The sequence below is a fragment of the Garra rufa genome, chromosome 1, assembly GCF_049309525.1.
Source record: "Garra rufa chromosome 1, GarRuf1.0, whole genome shotgun sequence".
NCBI classification, from domain to species: domain Eukaryota; kingdom Metazoa; phylum Chordata; class Actinopteri; order Cypriniformes; family Cyprinidae; genus Garra; species Garra rufa.
Window position 1 is genome coordinate 91,853,295 of NC_133361.1, and position 21,099 is coordinate 91,874,393.

At 40.9% G+C, this 21,099-nt stretch overlaps 36 non-coding genes across 36 annotated transcripts; all 36 read left to right on the top strand.

Annotated features, from left to right (window-relative positions):
- The first annotated feature begins 1 nt into the window (after position 1).
- On the top strand, positions 2 to 120 carry LOC141287890 (5S ribosomal RNA). The gene has a single exon (XR_012339574.1). It is a non-coding gene; the product is annotated as a 5S ribosomal RNA (ribosomal RNA).
- Positions 121 to 204: 84 nt separating this feature from the next.
- Positions 205 to 323, top strand: LOC141318593 (5S ribosomal RNA). The gene has a single exon (XR_012352900.1). It is a non-coding gene; the product is annotated as a 5S ribosomal RNA (ribosomal RNA).
- Positions 324 to 1,124: 801 nt separating this feature from the next.
- On the top strand, positions 1,125 to 1,243 carry LOC141297497 (5S ribosomal RNA). Its single transcript, XR_012341395.1, has one exon. It is a non-coding gene; the product is annotated as a 5S ribosomal RNA (ribosomal RNA).
- An 801-nt stretch (positions 1,244 to 2,044) lies between these two features.
- Positions 2,045 to 2,163, top strand: LOC141297504 (5S ribosomal RNA). The gene has a single exon (XR_012341396.1). It is a non-coding gene; the product is annotated as a 5S ribosomal RNA (ribosomal RNA).
- An 801-nt stretch (positions 2,164 to 2,964) lies between these two features.
- LOC141296213 (5S ribosomal RNA) lies at positions 2,965 to 3,083 on the top strand. The gene has a single exon (XR_012341210.1). It is a non-coding gene; the product is annotated as a 5S ribosomal RNA (ribosomal RNA).
- Positions 3,084 to 3,167: 84 nt separating this feature from the next.
- LOC141287951 (5S ribosomal RNA) lies at positions 3,168 to 3,286 on the top strand. Its single transcript, XR_012339590.1, has one exon. It is a non-coding gene; the product is annotated as a 5S ribosomal RNA (ribosomal RNA).
- Positions 3,287 to 4,087: 801 nt separating this feature from the next.
- LOC141288017 (5S ribosomal RNA) lies at positions 4,088 to 4,206 on the top strand. Its single transcript, XR_012339608.1, has one exon. It is a non-coding gene; the product is annotated as a 5S ribosomal RNA (ribosomal RNA).
- An 84-nt stretch (positions 4,207 to 4,290) lies between these two features.
- Positions 4,291 to 4,409, top strand: LOC141288098 (5S ribosomal RNA). Its single transcript, XR_012339619.1, has one exon. It is a non-coding gene; the product is annotated as a 5S ribosomal RNA (ribosomal RNA).
- Positions 4,410 to 5,210: 801 nt separating this feature from the next.
- LOC141317511 (5S ribosomal RNA) lies at positions 5,211 to 5,329 on the top strand. The gene has a single exon (XR_012351886.1). It is a non-coding gene; the product is annotated as a 5S ribosomal RNA (ribosomal RNA).
- An 84-nt stretch (positions 5,330 to 5,413) lies between these two features.
- On the top strand, positions 5,414 to 5,532 carry LOC141288174 (5S ribosomal RNA). Its single transcript, XR_012339630.1, has one exon. It is a non-coding gene; the product is annotated as a 5S ribosomal RNA (ribosomal RNA).
- An 801-nt stretch (positions 5,533 to 6,333) lies between these two features.
- On the top strand, positions 6,334 to 6,452 carry LOC141310203 (5S ribosomal RNA). The gene has a single exon (XR_012347754.1). It is a non-coding gene; the product is annotated as a 5S ribosomal RNA (ribosomal RNA).
- An 801-nt stretch (positions 6,453 to 7,253) lies between these two features.
- Positions 7,254 to 7,372, top strand: LOC141288243 (5S ribosomal RNA). The gene has a single exon (XR_012339644.1). It is a non-coding gene; the product is annotated as a 5S ribosomal RNA (ribosomal RNA).
- An 801-nt stretch (positions 7,373 to 8,173) lies between these two features.
- LOC141317866 (5S ribosomal RNA) lies at positions 8,174 to 8,292 on the top strand. Its single transcript, XR_012352218.1, has one exon. It is a non-coding gene; the product is annotated as a 5S ribosomal RNA (ribosomal RNA).
- An 84-nt stretch (positions 8,293 to 8,376) lies between these two features.
- LOC141294779 (5S ribosomal RNA) lies at positions 8,377 to 8,495 on the top strand. The gene has a single exon (XR_012340975.1). It is a non-coding gene; the product is annotated as a 5S ribosomal RNA (ribosomal RNA).
- Positions 8,496 to 9,296: 801 nt separating this feature from the next.
- Positions 9,297 to 9,415, top strand: LOC141296221 (5S ribosomal RNA). Its single transcript, XR_012341211.1, has one exon. It is a non-coding gene; the product is annotated as a 5S ribosomal RNA (ribosomal RNA).
- Positions 9,416 to 9,499: 84 nt separating this feature from the next.
- Positions 9,500 to 9,618, top strand: LOC141288312 (5S ribosomal RNA). Its single transcript, XR_012339659.1, has one exon. It is a non-coding gene; the product is annotated as a 5S ribosomal RNA (ribosomal RNA).
- Positions 9,619 to 10,420: 802 nt separating this feature from the next.
- LOC141310458 (5S ribosomal RNA) lies at positions 10,421 to 10,539 on the top strand. Its single transcript, XR_012347988.1, has one exon. It is a non-coding gene; the product is annotated as a 5S ribosomal RNA (ribosomal RNA).
- An 84-nt stretch (positions 10,540 to 10,623) lies between these two features.
- LOC141288385 (5S ribosomal RNA) lies at positions 10,624 to 10,742 on the top strand. The gene has a single exon (XR_012339671.1). It is a non-coding gene; the product is annotated as a 5S ribosomal RNA (ribosomal RNA).
- Positions 10,743 to 11,542: 800 nt separating this feature from the next.
- On the top strand, positions 11,543 to 11,661 carry LOC141288453 (5S ribosomal RNA). The gene has a single exon (XR_012339685.1). It is a non-coding gene; the product is annotated as a 5S ribosomal RNA (ribosomal RNA).
- Positions 11,662 to 11,745: 84 nt separating this feature from the next.
- Positions 11,746 to 11,864, top strand: LOC141288525 (5S ribosomal RNA). Its single transcript, XR_012339697.1, has one exon. It is a non-coding gene; the product is annotated as a 5S ribosomal RNA (ribosomal RNA).
- Positions 11,865 to 12,665: 801 nt separating this feature from the next.
- Positions 12,666 to 12,784, top strand: LOC141317803 (5S ribosomal RNA). The gene has a single exon (XR_012352158.1). It is a non-coding gene; the product is annotated as a 5S ribosomal RNA (ribosomal RNA).
- An 800-nt stretch (positions 12,785 to 13,584) lies between these two features.
- LOC141288598 (5S ribosomal RNA) lies at positions 13,585 to 13,703 on the top strand. Its single transcript, XR_012339708.1, has one exon. It is a non-coding gene; the product is annotated as a 5S ribosomal RNA (ribosomal RNA).
- An 84-nt stretch (positions 13,704 to 13,787) lies between these two features.
- LOC141288674 (5S ribosomal RNA) lies at positions 13,788 to 13,906 on the top strand. Its single transcript, XR_012339719.1, has one exon. It is a non-coding gene; the product is annotated as a 5S ribosomal RNA (ribosomal RNA).
- Positions 13,907 to 13,990: 84 nt separating this feature from the next.
- Positions 13,991 to 14,109, top strand: LOC141288747 (5S ribosomal RNA). Its single transcript, XR_012339733.1, has one exon. It is a non-coding gene; the product is annotated as a 5S ribosomal RNA (ribosomal RNA).
- A 751-nt stretch (positions 14,110 to 14,860) lies between these two features.
- LOC141288829 (5S ribosomal RNA) lies at positions 14,861 to 14,979 on the top strand. Its single transcript, XR_012339748.1, has one exon. It is a non-coding gene; the product is annotated as a 5S ribosomal RNA (ribosomal RNA).
- Positions 14,980 to 15,063: 84 nt separating this feature from the next.
- LOC141288877 (5S ribosomal RNA) lies at positions 15,064 to 15,182 on the top strand. The gene has a single exon (XR_012339762.1). It is a non-coding gene; the product is annotated as a 5S ribosomal RNA (ribosomal RNA).
- A 751-nt stretch (positions 15,183 to 15,933) lies between these two features.
- LOC141296229 (5S ribosomal RNA) lies at positions 15,934 to 16,052 on the top strand. Its single transcript, XR_012341212.1, has one exon. It is a non-coding gene; the product is annotated as a 5S ribosomal RNA (ribosomal RNA).
- An 84-nt stretch (positions 16,053 to 16,136) lies between these two features.
- Positions 16,137 to 16,255, top strand: LOC141288951 (5S ribosomal RNA). The gene has a single exon (XR_012339777.1). It is a non-coding gene; the product is annotated as a 5S ribosomal RNA (ribosomal RNA).
- Positions 16,256 to 17,056: 801 nt separating this feature from the next.
- LOC141298801 (5S ribosomal RNA) lies at positions 17,057 to 17,175 on the top strand. Its single transcript, XR_012341651.1, has one exon. It is a non-coding gene; the product is annotated as a 5S ribosomal RNA (ribosomal RNA).
- Positions 17,176 to 17,259: 84 nt separating this feature from the next.
- On the top strand, positions 17,260 to 17,378 carry LOC141289027 (5S ribosomal RNA). Its single transcript, XR_012339789.1, has one exon. It is a non-coding gene; the product is annotated as a 5S ribosomal RNA (ribosomal RNA).
- Positions 17,379 to 18,179: 801 nt separating this feature from the next.
- LOC141289134 (5S ribosomal RNA) lies at positions 18,180 to 18,298 on the top strand. Its single transcript, XR_012339847.1, has one exon. It is a non-coding gene; the product is annotated as a 5S ribosomal RNA (ribosomal RNA).
- An 84-nt stretch (positions 18,299 to 18,382) lies between these two features.
- LOC141289213 (5S ribosomal RNA) lies at positions 18,383 to 18,501 on the top strand. The gene has a single exon (XR_012339873.1). It is a non-coding gene; the product is annotated as a 5S ribosomal RNA (ribosomal RNA).
- Positions 18,502 to 19,253: 752 nt separating this feature from the next.
- On the top strand, positions 19,254 to 19,372 carry LOC141289271 (5S ribosomal RNA). Its single transcript, XR_012339894.1, has one exon. It is a non-coding gene; the product is annotated as a 5S ribosomal RNA (ribosomal RNA).
- Positions 19,373 to 19,456: 84 nt separating this feature from the next.
- LOC141289341 (5S ribosomal RNA) lies at positions 19,457 to 19,575 on the top strand. The gene has a single exon (XR_012339910.1). It is a non-coding gene; the product is annotated as a 5S ribosomal RNA (ribosomal RNA).
- Positions 19,576 to 19,659: 84 nt separating this feature from the next.
- On the top strand, positions 19,660 to 19,778 carry LOC141318595 (5S ribosomal RNA). Its single transcript, XR_012352901.1, has one exon. It is a non-coding gene; the product is annotated as a 5S ribosomal RNA (ribosomal RNA).
- An 801-nt stretch (positions 19,779 to 20,579) lies between these two features.
- LOC141297520 (5S ribosomal RNA) lies at positions 20,580 to 20,698 on the top strand. Its single transcript, XR_012341398.1, has one exon. It is a non-coding gene; the product is annotated as a 5S ribosomal RNA (ribosomal RNA).
- The last annotated feature ends 401 nt before the right edge of the window (positions 20,699 to 21,099 follow it).

The window sequence follows — 21,099 nt, forward strand, 5'->3', positions numbered from 1 at the left end:
CGCTTATGGCCATACCGCGCTGAGAGCGCCCGATCTCGTCTGATCTCGGAAGCTAAGCAGCGTCGGGCCTGGTTAGTACTTGGATGGGAGACCGCCTGGGAATACCAGGTGCTGTAAGCTTTTGCCTTTTCTTCACTATTTATATAATATGCTGGCTTTTACGGAGGCTGATCTTTAAATAGCCCACTTTTTGGAGCAGCCCTCGCTTATGGCCATACCGCGCTGAGAGCGCCCGATCTCGTCTGATCTTGGAAGCTAAGCAGCGTCGGTCCTGGTTAGTACTTGGATGGGAGACCGCCTGGGAATACCAGGTGCTGTAAGCTTTTGCCTTTTCTTCACTATTTATATAATATGCTGGCTTTTAGAAAGACGTGTTTTACCGCTCTATTTATTACAATCATTTACATGTATTATAGAGTTTTAAGTGTTTTACATGTTTTTTAGGCCATTTTATTACTCTTAACATTTTAAGTGTATGTGTCTTTAATAAATGGATGGTTGGCCTGTCATGTGACTAGACACATGACAGGAAGCAGGAAGTACAACTGCATAAGAGAGCAGCATGACAAACAAAGGACAGTCACCAAACTGTTGGATTGAGGAGTTGCTAATTTTAGAGCTCACCTTTCCATTCACCACCTGCAAACTTTGGATTACACTTTCTGTGGATTGTATATACACTGGTGGACACTCACATTGGACTTATCAACACACTGGGGTTCTTGGACTGTTTTTAGGGTATGGACAAATTAACTGTATTCTTTTAACAGAGTTTACCTGTTTTTAGGGTATGGACAAATGAACTGTATTCTTTTAACAGAGTTTACCTAGTTTTATCGTGTTGTTTTAAAGTCTTTTATGTGAACCTTGTAAATACACCAAATCTATTTAAACCAATTTTCTTTTATGTCTCATTCTTTTAACCACTAGTCATCTCTCACAGTTAAATCTGACCCCATTTTAGTCTTGTAACTCGGCTGATAAGGCCGATTGTTACACTTTTATGGGAGACCGCCTGGGAATACCAGGTGCTGTAAGCTTTTGCCTTTTCTTCACTATTTATATAATATGCTGGCTTTTACGGAGGCTGATCTTTAAATAGCCCACTTTTTGGAGCTGCCCTCGCTTATGGCCATACCGCGCTGAGAGTGCCCGATCTCGTCTGATCTCGGAAGCTAAGCAGCGTCGGGCCTGGTTAGTACTTGGATGGGAGACCGCCTGGGAATACCAGGTGCTGTAAGCTTTTGCCTTTTCTTCACTATTTATATAATATGCTGGCTTTTAGAAAGACGTGTTTTACCGCTCTATTTATTACAATCATTTACATGTATTATAGAGTTTTAAGTGTTTTACATGTTTTTTAGGCCATTTTATTACTCTTAACATTTTAAGTGTATGTGTCTTTAATAAATGGATGGTTGGCCTGTCATGTGACTAGACACATGACAGGAAGCAGGAAGTACAACTGTATAAGAGAGCAGCATGACAAACAAAGGACAGTCACCAAACTGTTGGATTGAGGAGTTGCTAATTTTAGAGCTCACCTTTCCATTCACCACCTGCAAACTTTGGATTACACTTTCTGTGGATTGTATATACACTGGTGGACACTCACATTGGACTTATCAACACACTGGGGTTCTTGGACTGTTTTTAGGGTATGGACAAATGAACTGTATTCTTTTAACAGAGTTTACCTGTTTTTAGGGTATGGACAAATGAACTGTATTCTTTTAACAGAGTTTACCTAGTTTTATCGTGTTGTTTTAAAGTCTTTTATGTGAACCTTGTAAATACACCAAATCTATTTAAACCAATTTTCTTTTATGTCTCATTCTTTTAACCACTAGTCATCTCTCACAGTTAAATCTGACCCCATTTTAGTCTTGTAACTCGGCTGATAAGGCCGATTGTTACACTTTTATGGGAGACCGCCTGGGAATACCAGGTGCTGTAAGCTTTTGCCTTTTCTTCACTATTTATATAATATGCTGGCTTTTACGGAGGCTGATCTTTAAATAGCCCACTTTTTGGAGCTGCCCTCGCTTATGGCCATACCGCGCTGAGAGTGCCCGATCTCGTCTGATCTCGGAAGCTAAGCAGCGTCGGGCCTGGTTAGTACTTGGATGGGAGACCGCCTGGGAATACCAGGTGCTGTAAGCTTTTGCCTTTTCTTCACTATTTATATAATATGCTGGCTTTTAGAAAGACGTGTTTTACCGCTCTATTTATTACAATCATTTACATGTATTATAGAGTTTTAAGTGTTTTACATGTTTTTTAGGCCATTTTATTACTCTTAACATTTTAAGTGTATGTGTCTTTAATAAATGGATGGTTGGCCTGTCATGTGACTAGACACATGACAGGAAGCAGGAAGTACAACTGTATAAGAGAGCAGCATGACAAACAAAGGACAGTCACCAAACTGTTGGATTGAGGAGTTGCTAATTTTAGAGCTCACCTTTCCATTCACCACCTGCAAACTTTGGATTACACTTTCTGTGGATTGTATATACACTGGTGGACACTCACATTGGACTTATCAACACACTGGGGTTCTTGGACTGTTTTTAGGGTATGGACAAATGAACTGTATTCTTTTAACAGAGTTTACCTGTTTTTAGGGTATGGACAAAAGAACTGTATTCTTTTAACAGAGTTTACCTAGTTTTATCGTGTTGTTTTAAAGTCTTTTGTGTGAACCTTGTAAATACACCAAATCTATTTAAACCAATTTTCTTTTATGTCTCATTCTTTTAACCACTAGTCATCTCTCACAGTTAAATCTGACCCCATTTTAGTCTTGTAACTCGGCTGATAAGGCCGATTGTTACACTTTTATGGGAGACCGCCTGGGAATACCAGGTGCTGTAAGCTTTTGCCTTTTCTTCACTATTTATATAATATGCTGGCTTTTACGGAGGCTGATCTTTAAATAGCCCACTTTTTGGAGCAGACCTCGTTTATGGCCATACCGCGCTGAGAGCGCCCGATCTCGTCTGATCTCGGAAGCTAAGCAGCGTCGGGCCTGGTTAGTACTTGGATGGGAGACCGCCTGGGAATACCAGGTGCTGTAAGCTTTTGCCTTTTCTTCACTATTTATATAATATGCTGGCTTTTACGGAGGCTGATCTTTAAATAGCCCACTTTTTGGAGCAGCCCTCGCTTATGGCCATACCGCGCTGAGAGCGCCCGATCTCGTCTGATCTCGGAAGCTAAGCAGCGTCGGGCCTGGTTAGTACTTGGATGGGAGACCGCCTGGGAATACCAGGTGCTGTAAGCTTTTGCCTTTTCTTCACTATTTATATAATATGCTGGCTTTTAGAAAGACGTGTTTTACCGCTCTATTTATTACAATCATTTACATGTATTATAGAGTTTTAAGTGTTTTACATGTTTTTTAGGCCATTTTATTACTCTTAACATTTTAAGTGTATGTGTCTTTAATAAATGGATGGTTGGCCTGTCATGTGACTAGACACATGACAGGAAGCAGGAAGTACAACTGTATAAGAGAGCAGCATGACAAACAAAGGACAGTCACCAAACTGTTGGATTGAGGAGTTGCTAATTTTAGAGCTCACCTTTCCATTCACCACCTGCAAACTTTGGATTACACTTTCTGTGGATTGTATATACACTGGTGGACACTCACATTGGACTTATCAACACACTGGGGTTCTTGGACTGTTTTTAGGGTATGGACAAATGAACTGTATTCTTTTAACAGAGTTTACCTGTTTTTAGGGTATGGACAAATGAACTGTATTCTTTTAACAGAGTTTACCTAGTTTTATCGTGTTGTTTTAAAGTCTTTTATGTGAACCTTGTAAATACACCAAATCTATTTAAACCAATTTTCTTTTATGTCTCATTCTTTTAACCACTAGTCATCTCTCACAGTTAAATCTGACCCCATTTTAGTCTTGTAACTCGGCTGATAAGGCCGATTGTTACACTTTTATGGGAGACCGCCTGGGAATACCAGGTGCTGTAAGCTTTTGCCTTTTCTTCACTATTTATATAATATGCTGGCTTTTACGGAGGCTGATCTTTAAATAGCCCACTTTTTGGAGCAGCCCTCGCTTATGGCCATACCGCGCTGAGAGCGCCCGATCTCGTCTGATCTCGGAAGCTAAGCAGCGTCGGGCCTGGTTAGTACTTGGATGGGAGACCGCCTGGGAATACCAGGTGCTGTAAGCTTTTGCCTTTTCTTCACTATTTATATAATATGCTGGCTTTTACGGAGGCTGATCTTTAAATAGCCCACTTTTTGGAGCAGCCCTCGCTTATGGCCATACCGCGCTGAGAGCGCCCGATCTCGTCTGATCTCGGAAGCTAAGCAGCGTCGGGCCTGGTTAGTACTTGGATGGGAGACCGCCTGGGAATACCAGGTGCTGTAAGCTTTTGCCTTTTCTTCACTATTTATATAATATGCTGGCTTTTAGAAAGACGTGTTTTACCGCTCTATTTATTACAATCATTTACATGTATTATAGAGTTTTAAGTGTTTTACATGTTTTTTAGGCCATTTTATTACTCTTAACATTTTAAGTGTATGTGTCTTTAATAAATGGATGGTTGGCCTGTCATGTGACTAGACAGATGACAGGAAGCAGGAAGTACAACTGCATAAGAGAGCAGCATGACAAACAAAGGACAGTCACCAAACTGTTGGATTGAGGAGTTGCTAATTTTAGAGCTCACCTTTCCATTCACCACCTGCAAACTTTGGATTACACTTTCTGTGGATTGTATATACACTGGTGGACACTCACATTGGACTTATCAACACACTGGGGTTCTTGGACTGTATTTAGGGTATGGACAAATGAACTGTATTCTTTTAACAGAGTTTACCTGTTTTTAGGGTATGGACAAATGAACTGTATTCTTTTAACAGAGTTTACCTAGTTTTATCGTGTTGTTTTAAAGTCTTTTATGTGAACCTTGTAAATACACCAAATCTATTTAAACCAATTTTCTTTTATGTCTCATTCTTTTAACCACTAGTCATCTCTCACAGTTAAATCTGACCCCATTTGAGTCTTGTAACTCGGCTGATAAGGCCGATTGTTACACTTTTATGGGAGACCGCCTGGGAATACCAGGTGCTGTAAGCTTTTGCCTTTTCTTCACTATTTATATAATATGCTGGCTTTTACGGAGGCTAATCTTTAAATAGCCCACTTTTTGGAGCAGCCCTCGCTTATGGACATACCGCGCTGAGAGCGCCCGATCTCGTCTGATCTCGGAAGCTAAGCAGCGTCGGGCCTGGTTAGTACTTGGATGGGAGACCGCCTGGGAATACCAGGTGCTGTAAGCTTTTGCCTTTTCTTCACTATTTATATAATATGCTGGCTTTTACGGAGGCTGATCTTTAAATAGCCCACTTTTTGGAGCAGGCCGCGCTTATGGCCATACCGCGCTGAGAGCGCCCGATCTCGTCTGATCTCGGAAGCTAAGCAGCGTCGGGCCTGGTTAGTACTTGGATGGGAGACCGCCTGGGAATACCAGGTGCTGTAAGCTTTTGCCTTTTCTTCACTATTTATATAATATGCTGGCTTTTAGAAAGACGTGTTTTACCTCTCTATTTATTACAATCATTTACATGTATTATAGAGTTTTAAGTGTTTTACATGTTTTTTAGGCCATTTTATTACTCTTAACATTTTAAGTGTATGTGTCTTTAATAAATGGATGGTTGGCCTGTCATGTGACTAGACACATGACAGGAAGCAGGAAGTACAACTGTATAAGAGAGCAGCATGACAAACAAAGGACAGTCACCAAACTGTTGGATTGAGGAGTTGCTAATTTTAGAGCTCACCTTTCCATTCACCATCTGCAAACTTTGGATTACACTTTCTGTGGATTGTATATACACTGGTGGACACTCACATTGGACTTATCAACACACTGGGGTTCTTGGACTGTTTTTAGGGTATGGACAAATGAACTGTATTCTTTTAACAGAGTTTACCTGTTTTTAGGGTATGGACAAATGAACTGTATTCTTTTAACAGAGTTTACCTAGTTTTATCGTGTTGTTTTAAAGTCTTTTATGTGAACCTTGTAAATACACCAAATCTATTTAAACCAATTTTCTTTTATGTCTCATTCTTTTAACCACTAGTCATCTCTCACAGTTAAATCTGACCCCATTTTAGTCTTGTAACTCGGCTGATAAGGCCGATTGTTACACTTTTATGGGAGACCGCCTGGGAATACCAGGTGCTGTAAGCTTTTGCCTTTTCTTCACTATTTATATAATATGCTGGCTTTTACGGAGGCTGATCTTTAAATAGCCCACTTTTTGGAGCAGCCCTCGCTTATGGCCATGCCGCGCTGAGAGCGCCCGATCTCGTCTGATCTCGGAAGCTAAGCAGCGTCGGGCCTGGTTAGTACTTGGATGGGAGACCGCCTGGGAATACCAGGTGCTGTAAGCTTTTGCCTTTTCTTCACTATTTATATAATATGCTGGCTTTTAGAAAGACGTGTTTTACCGCTCTATTTATTACAATCATTTACATGTATTATAGAGTTTTAAGTGTTTTACATGTTTTTTAGGCCATTTTATTACTCTTAACATTTTAAGTGTATGTGTCTTTAGTAAATGGATGGTTGGCCTGTCATGTGACTAGACACATGACAGGAAGCAGGAAGTACAACTGTATAAGAGAGCAGCATGACAAACAAAGGACAGTCACCAAACTGTTGGATTGAGGAGTTGCTAATTTTAGAGCTCACCTTTCCATTCACCACCTGCAAACTTTGGATTACACTTTCTGTGGATTGTATATACACTGGTGGACACTCACATTGGACTTATCAACACACTGGGGTTCTTGGACTGTTTTTAGGGTATGGACAAATGAACTGTATTCTTTTAACAGAGTTTACCTGTTTTTAGGGTATGGACAAATGAACTGTATTCTTTTAACAGAGTTTACCTAGTTTTATCGTGTTGTTTTAAAGTCTTTTATGTGAACCTTGTAAATACACCAAATCTATTTAAACCAATTTTCTTTTATGTCTCATTCTTTTAACCACTAGTCATCTCTCACAGTTAAATCTGACCCCATTTTAGTCTTGTAACTCGGCTGATAAAGCCGATTGTTACACTTTTATGGGAGACCGCCTGGGAATACCAGGTGCTGTAAGCTTTTGCCTTTTCTTCACTATTTATATAATATGCTGGCTTTTACGGAGGCTGATCTTTAAATAGCCCACTTTTTGGAGCAGCCCTCGCTTATGGCCATACCGCGCTGAGAGCGCCCGATCTCGTCTGATCTCGGAAGCTAAGCAGCGTCGGGCCTGGTTAGTACTTGGATGGGAGACCGCCTGGGAATACCAGGTGCTGTAAGCTTTTGCCTTTTCTTCACTATTTATATAATATGCTGGCTTTTAGAAAGACGTGTTTTACCGCTCTATTTATTACAATCATTTATATGTATTATAGAGTTTTAAGTGTTTTACATGTTTTTTAGGCCATTTTATTACTCTTAACATTTTAAGTGTATGTGTCTTTAATAAATGGATGGTTGGCCTGTCATGTGACTAGACACATGACAGGAAGCAGGAAGTACAACTGTATAAGAGAGCAGCATGACAAACAAAGGACAGTCACCAAACTGTTGGATTGAGGAGTTGCTAATTTTAGAGCTCACCTTTCCATTCACCACCTGCAAACTTTGGATTACACTTTCTGTGGATTGTATATACACTGGTGGACACTCACATTGGACTTATCAACACACTGGGGTTCTTGGACTGTTTTTAGGGTATGGACAAATGAACTGTATTCTTTTAACAGAGTTTACCTGTTTTTAGGGTATGGACAAATGAAATGTATTCTTTTAACAGAGTTTACCTAGTTTTATCGTGTTGTTTTAAAGTCTTTTATGTGAACCTTGTAAATACACCAAATCTATTTAAACCAATTTTCTTTTATGTCTCATTCTTTTAACCACTAGTCATCTCTCACAGTTAAATCTGACCCCATTTTAGTCTTGTAACTCGGCTGATAAGGCCGATTGTTACACTTTTATGGGAGACCGCCTGGGAATACCAGGTGCTGTAAGCTTTTGCCTTTTCTTCACTATTTATATAATATGCTGGCTTTTACGGAGGCTGATCTTTAAATAGCCCACTTTTTGGAGCAGCCCTCGTTTATGGCCATACCGCGCTGAGAGCGCCCGATCTCGTCTGATCTCGGAAGCTAAGCAGCGTCGGGCCTGGTTAGTACTTGGATGGGAGACCGCCTGGGAATACCAGGTGCTGCAAGCTTTGGCCTTTTCTTCACTATTTATATAATATGCTGGCTTTTACGGAGGCTGATCTTTAAATAGCCCACTTTTTGGAGCAGCCCTCGCTTATGGCCATACCGCGCTGAGAGCGCCCGATCTCGTCTGATCTCGGAAGCTAAGCAGCGTCGGGCCTGGTTAGTACTTTGATGGGAGACCGCCTGGGAATACCAGGTGCTGTAAGCTTTTGCCTTTTCTTCACTATTTATATAATATGCTGGCTTTTAGAAAGACGTGTTTTACCGCTCTATTTATTACAATCATTTACATGTATTATAGAGTTTTAAGTGTTTTACATGTTTTTTAGGCCATTTTATTACTCTTAACATTTTAAGTGTATGTGTCTTTAATAAATGGATGGTTGGCCTGTCATGTGACTAGACACATGACAGGAAGCAGGAAGTACAACTGTATAAGAGAGCAGCATGACAAACAAAGGACAGTCACCAAACTGTTGGATTGAGGAGTTGCTAATTTTAGAGCTCACCTTTCCATTCACCACCTGCAAACTTTGGATTACACTTTCTGTGGATTGTATATACACTGGTGGACACTCACATTGGACTTATCAACACACTGGGGTTCTTGGACTGTTTTTAGGGTATGGACAAATGAACTGTATTCTTTTAACAGAGTTTACCTGTTTTTAGGGTATGGACAAATGAACTGTATTCTTTTAACAGAGTTTACCTAGTTTTATCGTGTTGTTTTAAAGTCTTTTATGTGAACCTTGTAAATACACCAAATCTATTTAAACCAATTTTCTTTTATGTCTCATTCTTTTAACCACTAGTCATCTCTCACAGTTAAATCTGACCCCATTTTAGTCTTGTAACTCGGCTGATAAGGCCGATTGTTACACTTTTATGGGAGACCGCCTGGGAATACCAGGTGCTGTAAGCTTTTGCCTTTTCTTCACTATTTATATAATATGCTGGCTTTTACGGAGGCTGATCTTTAAATAGCCCACTTTTTGGAGCAGCCCTCGTTTATGGCCATACCGCGCTGAGAGCGCCCGATCTCGTCTGATCTCGGAAGCTAAGCAGCGTCGGGCCTGGTTAGTACTTGGATGGGAGACCGCCTGGGAATACCAGGTGCTGTAAGCTTTTGCCTTTTCTTCACTATTTATATAATATGCTGGCTTTTACGGAGGCTGATCTTTAAATAGCCCACTTTTTGGAGCAGCCCTCGCTTATGGCCATACCGCGCTGAGAGCGCCCGATCTCGTCTGATCTCGGAAGCTAAGCAGCGTCGGGCCTGGTTAGTACTTGGATGGGAGACCGCCTGGGAATACCAGGTGCTGTAAGCTTTTGCCTTTTCTTCACTATTTATATAATATGCTGGCTTTTAGAAAGACGTGTTTTACCGCTCTATTTATTACAATCATTTACATGTATTATAGAGTTTTAAGTGTTTTACATGTTTTTTAGGCCATTTTATTACTCTTAACATTTTAAGTGTATGTGTCTTTAATAAATGGATGGTTGGCCTGTCATGTGACTAGACACATGACAGGAAGCAGGAAGTACAACTGCATAAGAGAGCAGCATGACAAACAAAGGACAGTCACCAAACTGTTGGATTGAGGAGTTGCTAATTTTAGAGCTCACCTTTCCATTCACCACCTGCAAACTTTGGATTACACTTTCTGTGGATTGTATATACACTGGTGGACACTCACATTGGACTTATCAACACACTGGGGTTCTTGGACTGTTTTTAGGGTATGGACAAATGAACTGTATTCTTTTAACAGAGTTTACCTGTTTTTAGGGTATGGACAAATGAACTGTATTCTTTTAACAGAGTTTACCTAGTTTTATCGTGTTGTTTTAAAGTCTTTTTATGTGAACCTTGTAAATACACCAAATCTATTTAAACCAATTTTCTTTTATGTCTCATTCTTTTAACCACTAGTCATCTCTCACAGTTAAATCTGACCCCATTTTAGTCTTGTAACTCGGCTGATAAGGCCGATTGTTACACTTTTATGGGAGACCGCCTGGGAATACCAGGTGCTGTAAGCTTTTGCCTTTTCTTCACTATTTATATAATATGCTGGCTTTTACGGAGGCTGATCTTTAAATAGCCCACTTTTTGGAGCAGCCCTCGCTAATGGCCATACCGCGCTGAGAGCGCCCGATCTCGTCTGATCTCGGAAGCTAAGCAGCGTCGGGCCTGGTTAGTACTTGGATGGGAGACCGCCTGGGAATACCAGGTGCTGTAAGCTTTTGCCTTTTCTTCACTATTTATATAATATGCTGGCTTTTACGGAGGCTGATCTTTAAATAGCCCACTTTTTGGAGCAGCCCTCGCTTATGGCCATACCGCGCTGAGAGCGCCCGATCTCGTCTGATCTCGGAAGCTAAGCAGCGTCGGGCCTGGTTAGTACTTGGATGGGAGACCGCCTGGGAATACCAGGTGCTGTAAGCTTTTGCCTTTTCTTCACTATTTATATAATATGCTGGCTTTTAGAAAGACGTGTTTTACCGCTCTATTTATTACAATCATTTACATGTATTATAGAGTTTTAAGCGTTTTACATGTTTTTTAGGCCATTTTATTACTCTTAACATTTTAAGTGTATGTGTCTTTAATAAATGGATGGTTGGCCTGTCATGTGACTAGACACATGACAGGAAGCAGGAAGTACAACTGTATAAGAGAGCAGCATGACAAACAAAGGACAGTCACCAAACTGTTGGATTGAGGAGTTGCTAATTTTAGAGCTCACCTTTCCATTCACCACCTGCAAACTTTGGATTACACTTTCTGTGGATTGTATATACACTGGTGGACACTCACATTGGACTTATCAACACACTGGGGTTCTTGGACTGTTTTAGGGTATGGACAAATGAACTGTATTCTTTTAACAGAGTTTACCTGTTTTTAGGGTATGGACAAATGAACTGTATTCTTTTAACAGAGTTTACCTAGTTTTATCGTGTTGTTTTAAAGTCTTTTATGTGAACCTTGTAAATACACCAAATCTATTTAAACCAATTTTCTTTTATGTCTCATTCTTTTAACCACTAGTCATCTCTCACAGTTAAATCTGACCCCATTTTAGTCTTGTAACTCGGCTGATAAGGCCGATTGTTACACTTTTATGGGAGACCGCCTGGGAATACCAGGTGCTGTAAGCTTTTGCCTTTTCTTCACTATTTATATAATATGCTGGCTTTTACGGAGGCTGATCTTTAAATAGCCCACTTTTTGGAGCAGCCCTCGCTTATGGCCATACCGCGCTGAGAGCGCCCGATCTCGTCTGATCTCGGAAGCTAAGCAGCGTCGGGCCTGGTTAGTACTTGGATGGGAGACCGCCTGGGAATACCAGGTGCTGTAAGCTTTTGCCTTTTCTTCACTATTTATATAATATGCTGGCTTTTACGGAGGCTGATCTTTAAATAGCCCACTTTTTGGAGCAGCCCTCGCTTATGGCCATACCGCGCTGAGAGCGCCCGATCTCGTCTGATCTCGGAAGCTAAGCAGCGTCGGGCCTGGTTAGTACTTGGATGGGAGACCGCCTGGGAATACCAGGTGCTGTAAGCTTTTGCCTTTTCTTCACTATTTATATAATATGCTGGCTTTTAGAAAGACGTGTTTTACCGCTCTATTTATTACAATCATTTACATGTATTATAGAGTTTTAAGTGTTTTACATGTTTTTTAGGCCATTTTATTACTCTTAACATTTTAAGTGTATGTGTCTTTAATAAATGGATGGTTGGCCTGTCATGTGACTAGACACATGACAGGAAGCAGGAAGTACAACTGTATAAGAGAGCAGCATGACAAACAAAGGACAGTCACCAAACTGTTGGATTGAGGAGTTGCTAATTTTAGAGCTCACCTTTCCATTCACCACCTGCAAACTTTGGATTACACTTTCTGTGGATTGTATATACACTGGTGGACACTCACATTGGACTTATCAACACACTGGGGTTCTTGGACTGTTTTTAGGGTATGGACAAATGAACTGTATTCTTTTAACAGAGTTTACCTGTTTTTAGGGTATGGACAAATGAACTGTATTCTTTTAACAGAGTTTACCTAGTTTTATCGTGTTGTTTTAAAGTCTTTTATGTGAACCTTGTAAATACACCAAATCTATTTAAACCAATTTTCTTTTATGTCTCATTCTTTTAACCACTAGTCATCTCTCACAGTTAAATCTGACCCCATTTTAGTCTTGTAACTCGGCTGATAAGGCCGATTGTTACACTTTTATGGGAGACCGCCTGGGAATACCAGGTGCTGTAAGCTTTTGCCTTTTCTTCACTATTTATATAATATGCTGGCTTTTACGGAGGCTGATCTTTAAATAGCCCACTTTTTGGAGCTGCCCTCGCTTATGGCCATACCGCGCTGAGAGTGCCCGATCTCGTCTGATCTCGGAAGCTAAGCAGCGTCGGGCCTGGTTAGTACTTGGATGGGAGACCGCCTGGGAATACCAGGTGCTGTAAACTTTTGCCTTTTCTTCACTATTTATATAATATGCTGGCTTTTAGAAAGACGTGTTTTACCGCTCTATTTATTACAATCATTTACATGTATTATAGAGTTTTAAGTGTTTTACATGTTTTTTAGGCCATTTTATTACTCTTAACATTTTAAGTGTATGTGTCTTTAATAAATGGATGGTTGGCCTGTCATGTGACTAGACACATGACAGGAAGCAGGAAGTACAACTGTATAAGAGAGCAGCATGACAAACAAAGGACAGTCACCAAACTGTTGGATTGAGGAGTTGCTAATTTTAGAGCTCACCTTTCCATTCACCACCTGCAAACTTTGGATTACACTTTCTGTGGATTGTATATACACTGGTGGACACTCACATTGGACTTATCAACACACTGGGGTTCTTGGACTGTTTTAGGGTATGGACAAATGAACTGTATTCTTTTAACAGAGTTTACCTGTTTTTAGGGTATGGACAAATGAACTGTATTCTTTTAACAGAGTTTACCTAGTTTTATCGTGTTGTTTTAAAGTCTTTTATGTGAACCTTGTAAATACACCAAATCTATTTAAACCAATTTTCTTTTATGTCTCATTCTTTTAACCACTAGTCATCTCTCACAGTTAAATCTGACCCCATTTTAGTCTTGTAACTCGGCTGATAAGGCCGATTGTTACACTTTTATGGGAGACCGCCTGGGAATACCAGGTGCTGTAAGCTTTTGCCTTTTCTTCACTATTTATATAATATGCTGGCTTTTACGGAGGCTGATCTTTAAATAGCCCACTTTTTGGAGCAACCCTCGCTTATGGCCATACCGCGCTGAGAGCGCCCGATCTCGTCTGATCTCGGAAGCTAAGCAGCGTCGGGCCTGGTTAGTACTTGGATGGGAGACCGCCTGGGAATACCAGGTGCTGTAAGCTTTTGCCTTTTCTTCACTATTTATATAATATGCTGGCTTTTACGGAGGCTGATCTTTAAATAGCCCACTTTTTGGAGCAGCCCTCGCTTATGGCCATACCGCGCTGAGAGCGCCCGATCTCGTCTGATCTCGGAAGCTAAGCAGCGTCGGGCCTGGTTAGTACTTGGATGGGAGACCGCCTGGGAATACCAGGTGCTGTAAGCTTTTGCCTTTTCTTCACTATTTATATAATATGCTGGCTTTTACGGAGGCTGATCTTTAAATAGCCCACTTTTTGGAGCAGCCCTCGCTTATGGCCATACCGCGCTGAGAGCGCCCGATCTCGTCTGATCTCGGAAGCTAAGCAGCGTCGGGCCTGGTTAGTACTTGGATGGGAGACCGCCTGGGAATACCAGGTGCTGTAAGCTTTTGCCTTTTCTTCACTATTTATATAATATGCTGGCTTTTAGAAAGACGTGTTTTACCGCTCTATTTATTACAATCATTTACATGTATTATAGAGTTTTAAGTGTTTTACATGTTTTTTAGGCCATTTTATTACTCTTAACATTTTAAGTGTATGTGTCTTTAATAAATGGATGGTTGGCCTGTCATGTGACTAGACAGATGACAGGAAGCAGGAAGTACAACTGCATAAGAGAGCAGCATGACAAACAAAGGACAGTCACCAAACTGTTGGATTGAGGAGTTGCTAATTTTAGAGCTCACCTTTCCATTCACCACCTGCAAACTTTGGATTACACTTTCTGTGGATTGTATATACACTGGTGGACACTCACATTGGACTTATCAACACACTGGGGTTCTTGGACTGTTTTTAGGGTATGGACAAATAAACTGTATTCTTTTAACAGAGTTTACCTAGTTTTATCGTGTTGTTTTAAAGTCTTTTATGTGAACCTTGTAAATGCACCAAATCTATTTAAACCAATTTTCTTTTATGTCTCATTCTTTTAACCACTAGTCATCTCTCACAGTTAAATCTGACCCCATTTTAGTCTTGTAACTCGGCAGATAAGGCCGATTGTTACACTTTTATGGGAGACCGCCTGGGAATACCAGGTGCTGTAAGCTTTTGCCTTTTCTTCACTATTTATATAATATGCTGGCTTTTACGGAGGCTGATCTTTAAATAGCCCACTTTTTGGAGCAGCCCTCGCTTATGGCCATACCGCGCTGAGAGCGCCCGATCTCGTCTGATCTCGGAAGCTAAGCAGCGTCGGGCCTGGTTAGTACTTGGATGGGAGACCGCCTGGGAATACCAGGTGCTGTAAGCTTTTGCCTTTTCTTCACTATTTATATAATATGCTGGCTTTTACGGAGGCTGATATTTAAATAGCCCACTTTTTGGAACAGCCCTCGCTTATGGCCATACCGCGCTGAGAGCGCCCGATCTCGTCTGATCTCGGAAGCTAAGCAGCGTCGGGCCTGGTTAGTACTTGGATGGGAGACCGCCTGGGAATACCAGGTGCTGTAAGCTTTTGCCTTTTCTTCACTATTTATATAATATGCTGGCTTTTAGAAAGACGTGTTTTACCGCTCTATTTATTACAATCATTTACATGTATTATAGAGTTTTAAGTGTTTTACATGTTTTTTAGGCCATTTTATTACTCTTAACATTTTAAGTGTATGTGTCTTTAATAAATGGATGGTTGGCCTGTCATGTGACTAGACACATGACAGGAAGCAGGAAGTACAACTGTATAAGAGAGCAGCATGACAAACAAAGGACAGTCACCAAACTGTTGGATTGAGGAGTTGCTAATTTTAGAGCTCACCTTTCCATTCACCACCTGCAAACTTTGGATTACACTTTCTGTGGATTGTATATACAATGGTGGACACTCACATTGGACTTATCAACACACTGGGGTTCTTGGACTGTTTTTAGGGTATGGACAAATGAACTGTATTCTTTTAACAGAGTTTACCTAGTTTTATCGTGTTGTTTTAAAGTCTTTTATGTGAACCTTGTAAATACACCAAATCTATTTAAACCAATTTTCTTTTATGTCTCATTCTTTTAACCACTAGTCATCTCTCACAGTTAAATCTGACCCCATTTTAGTCTTGTAACTCGGCTGATAAGGCCGATTGTTACACTTTTATGGGAGACCGCCTGGGAATACCAGGTGCTGTAAGCTTTTGCCTTTTCTTCACTATTTATATAATATGCTGGCTTTTACGGAGGCTGATCTTTAAATAGCCCACTTTTTGGAGCAGCCCTCGTTTATGGCCATACCGCGCTGAGAGCGCCCGATCTCGTCTGATCTCGGAAGCTAAGCAGCGTCGGGCCTGGTTAGTACTTGGATGGGAGACCGCCTGGGAATACCAGGTGCTGTAAGCTTTTGCCTTTTCTTCACTATTTATATAATATGCTGGCTTTTACGGAGGCTGATCTTTAAATAGCCCACTTTTTGGAGCAGCCCTCGCTTATGGCCATACCGCGCTGAGAGCGCCCGATCTCGTCTGATCTCGGAAGCTAAGCAGCGTCGGGCCTGGTTAGTACTTGGATGGGAGACCGCCTGGGAATACCAGGTGCTGTAAGCTTTTGCCTTTTCTTCACTATTTATATAATATGCTGGCTTTTAGAAAGACGTGTTTTACCGCTCTATTTATTACAATCATTTACATGTATTATAGAGTTTTAAGTGTTTTACATGTTTTTTAGGCCATTTTATTACTCTTAACATTTTAAGTGTATGTGTCTTTAATAAATGGATGGTTGGCCTGTCATGTGACTAGACACATGACAGGAAGCAGGAAGTACAACTGTATAAGAGAGCAGCATGACAAACAAAGGACAGTCACCAAACTGTTGGATTGAGGAGTTGCTAATTTTAGAGCTCACCTTTCCATTCACCACCTGCAAACTTTGGATTACACTTTCTGTGGATTGTATATACACTGGTGGACACTCACATTGGACTTATCAACACACTGGGGTTCTTGGACTGTTTTTAGGGTATGGACAAATGAACTGTATTCTTTTAACAGAGTTTACCTGTTTTTAGGGTATGGACAAAAGAACTGTATTCTTTTAACAGAGTTTACCTAGTTTTATCGTGTTGTTTTAAAGTCTTTTGTGTGAACCTTGTAAATACACCAAATCTATTTAAACCAATTTTCTTTTATGTCTCATTCTTTTAACCACTAGTCATCTCTCACAGTTAAATCTGACCCCATTTTAGTCTTGTAACTCGGCTGATAAGGCCGATTGTTACACTTTTATGGGAGACCGCCTGGGAATACCAGGTGCTGTAAGCTTTTGCCTTTTCTTCACTATTTATATAATATGCTGGCTTTTACGGAGGCTGATCTTTAAATAGCCCACTTTTTGGAGCAGACCTCGTTTATGGCCATACCGCGCTGAGAGCACCCGATCTCGTCTGATCTCGGAAGCTAAGCAGCGTCGGGCCTGGTTAGTACTTGGATGGGAGACCGCCTGGGAATACCAGGTGCTGTAAGCTTTTGCCTTTTCTTCACTATTTATATAATATGCTGGCTTTTACGGAGGCTGATCTTTAAATAGCCCACTTTTTGGAGCAGCCCTCGCTTATGGCCATACCGCGCTGAGAGCGCCCGATCTCGTCTGATCTCGGAAGCTAAGCAGCGTCGGGCCTGGTTAGTACTTGGATGGGAGACCGCCTGGGAATACCAGGTGCTGTAAGCTTTTGCCTTTTCTTCACTATTTATATAATATGCTGGCTTTTAGAAAGACGTGTTTTACCGCTCTATTTATTACAATCATTTACATGTATTATAGAGTTTTAAGTGTTTTACATGTTTTTTAGGCCATTTTATTACTCTTAACATTTTAAGTGTATGTGTCTTTAATAAATGGATGGTTGGCCTGTCATGTGACTAGACACATGACAGGAAGCAGGAAGTACAACTGTATAAGAGAGCAGCATGACAAACAAAGGACAGTCACCAAACTGTTGGATTGAGGAGTTGCTAATTTTAGAGCTCACCTTTCCATTCACCACCTGCAAACTTTGGATTACACTTTCTGTGGATTGTATATACACTGGTGGACACTCACATTGGACTTATCAACACACTGGGGTTCTTGGACTGTTTTTAGGGTATGGACAAATGAACTGTATTCTTTTAACAGAGTTTACCTGTTTTTAGGGTATGGACAAATGAACTGTATTCTTTTAACAGAGTTTACCTAGTTTTATCGTGTTGTTTTAAAGTCTTTTATGTGAACCTTGTAAATACACCAAATCTATTTAAACCAATTTTCTTTTATGTCTCATTCTTTTAACCACTAGTCATCTCTCACAGTTAAATCTGACCCCATTTTAGTCTTGTAACTCGGCTGATAAGGCCGATTGTTACACTTTTATGGGAGACCGCCTGGGAATACCAGGTGCTGTAAGCTTTTGCCTTTTCTTCACTATTTATATAATATGCTGGCTTTTACGGAGGCTGATCTTTAAATAGCCCACTTTTTGGAGCAGCCCTCGCTTATGGCCATACCGCGCTGAGAGCGCCCGATCTCGTCTGATCTCGGAAGCTAAGCAGCGTCGGGCCTGGTTAGTACTTGGATGGGAGACCGCCTGGGAATACCAGGTGCTGTAAGCTTTTGCCTTTTCTTCACTATTTATATAATATGCTGGCTTTTACGGAGGCTGATCTTTAAATAGCCCACTTTTTGGAGCAGTCCTCGCTTATGGCCATACCGCGCTGAGAGCGCCCGATCTCGTCTGATCTCGGAAGCTAAGCAGCGTCGGGCCTGGTTAGTACTTGGATGGGAGACCGCCTGGGAATACCAGGTGCTGTAAGCTTTTGCCTTTTCTTCACTATTTATATAATATGCTGGCTTTTAGAAAGACGTGTTTTACCGCTCTATTTATTACAATCATTTACATGTATTATAGAGTTTTAAGTGTTTTACATGTTTTTTAGGCCATTTTATTACTCTTAACATTTTAAGTGTATGTGTCTTTAATAAATGGATGGTTGGCCTGTCATGTGACTAGACAGATGACAGGAAGCAGGAAGTACAACTGCATAAGAGAGCAGCATGACAAACAAAGGACAGTCACCAAACTGTTGGATTGAGGAGTTGCTAATTTTAGAGCTCACCTTTCCATTCACCACCTGCAAACTTTGGATTACACTTTCTGTGGATTGTATATACACTGGTGGACACTCACATTGGACTTATCAACACACTGGGGTTCTTGGACTGTTTTTAGGGTATGGACAAATGAACTGTATTCTTTTAACAGAGTTTACCTAGTTTTATCGTGTTGTTTTAAAGTCTTTTTATGTGAACCTTGTAAATACACCAAATCTATTTAAACCAATTTTCTTTTATGTCTCATTCTTTTAACCACTAGTCATCTCTCACAGTTAAATCTGACCCCATTTTAGTCTTGTAACTCGGCTGATAAGGCCGATTGTTACACTTTTATGGGAGACCGCCTGGGAATACCAGGTGCTGTAAGCTTTTGCCTTTTCTTCACTATTTATATAATATGCTGGCTTTTACGGAGGCTGATCTTTAAATAGCCCACTTTTTGGAGCAGCCCTCGCTTATGGCCATACCGCGCTGAGAGCGCCCGATCTCGTCTGATCTCGGAAGCTAAGCAGCGTCGGGCCTGGTTAGTACTTGGATGGGAGACCGCCTGGGAATACCAGGTGCTGTAAGCTTTTGCCTTTTCTTCACTATTTATATAATATGCTGGCTTTTACGGAGGCTGATCTTTAAATAGCCCACTTTTTGGAGCAGCCCTCGCTTATGGCCATACCGCGCTGAGAGCGCCCGATCTCGTCTGATCTCGGAAGCTAAGCAGCGTCGGGCCTGGTTAGTACTTGGATGGGAGACCGCCTGGGAATACCAGGTGCTGTAAGCTTTTGCCTTTTCTTCACTATTTATATAATATGCTGGCTTTTACGGAGGCTGATCTTTAAATAGCCCACTTTTTGGAGCAGCCCTCGCTTATGGCCATACCGCGCTGAGAGCGCCCGATCTCGTCTGATCTTGGAAGCTAAGCAGCGTCGGTCCTGGTTAGTACTTGGATGGGAGACCGCCTGGGAATACCAGGTGCTGTAAGCTTTTGCCTTTTCTTCACTATTTATATAATATGCTGGCTTTTAGAAAGACGTGTTTTACCGCTCTATTTATTACAATCATTTACATGTATTATAGAGTTTTAAGTGTTTTACATGTTTTTTAGGCCATTTTATTACTCTTAACATTTTAAGTGTATGTGTCTTTAATAAATGGATGGTTGGCCTGTCATGTGACTAGACACATGACAGGAAGCAGGAAGTACAACTGCATAAGAGAGCAGCATGACAAACAAAGGACAGTCACCAAACTGTTGGATTGAGGAGTTGCTAATTTTAGAGCTCACCTTTCCATTCACCACCTGCAAACTTTGGATTACACTTTCTGTGGATTGTATATACACTGGTGGACACTCACATTGGACTTATCAACACACTGGGGTTCTTGGACTGTTTTTAGGGTATGGACAAATTAACTGTATTCTTTTAACAGAGTTTACCTGTTTTTAGGGTATGGACAAATGAACTGTATTCTTTTAACAGAGTTTACCTAGTTTTATCGTGTTGTTTTAAAGTCTTTTATGTGAACCTTGTAAATACACCAAATCTATTTAAACCAATTTTCTTTTATGTCTCATTCTTTTAACCACTAGTCATCTCTCACAGTTAAATCTGACCCCATTTTAGTCTTGTAACTCGGCTGATAAGGCCGATTGTTACACTTTTATGGGAGACCGCCTGGGAATACCAGGTGCTGTAAGCTTTTGCCTTTTCTTCACTATTTATATAATATGCTGGCTTTTACGGAGGCTGATCTTTAAATAGCCCACTTTTTGGAGCTGCCCTCGCTTATGGCCATACCGCGCTGAGAGTGCCCGATCTCGTCTGATCTCGGAAGCTAAGCAGCGTCGGGCCTGGTTAGTACTTGGATGGGAGACCGCCTGGGAATACCAGGTGCTGTAAGCTTTTGCCTTTTCTTCACTATTTATATAATATGCTGGCTTTTAGAAAGACGTGTTTTACCGCTCTATTTATTACAATCATTTACATGTATTATAGAGTTTTAAGTGTTTTACATGTTTTTTAGGCCATTTTATTACTCTTAACATTTTAAGTGTATGTGTCTTTAATAAATGGATGGTTGGCCTGTCATGTGACTAGACACATGACAGGAAGCAGGAAGTACAACTGTATAAGAGAGCAGCATGACAAACAAAGGACAGTCACCAAACTGTTGGATTGAGGAGTTGCTAATTTTAGAGCTCACCTTTCCATTCACCACCTGCAAACTTTGGATTACACTTTCTGTGGATTGTATATACACTGGTGGACACTCACATTGGACTTATCAACACACTGGGGTTCTT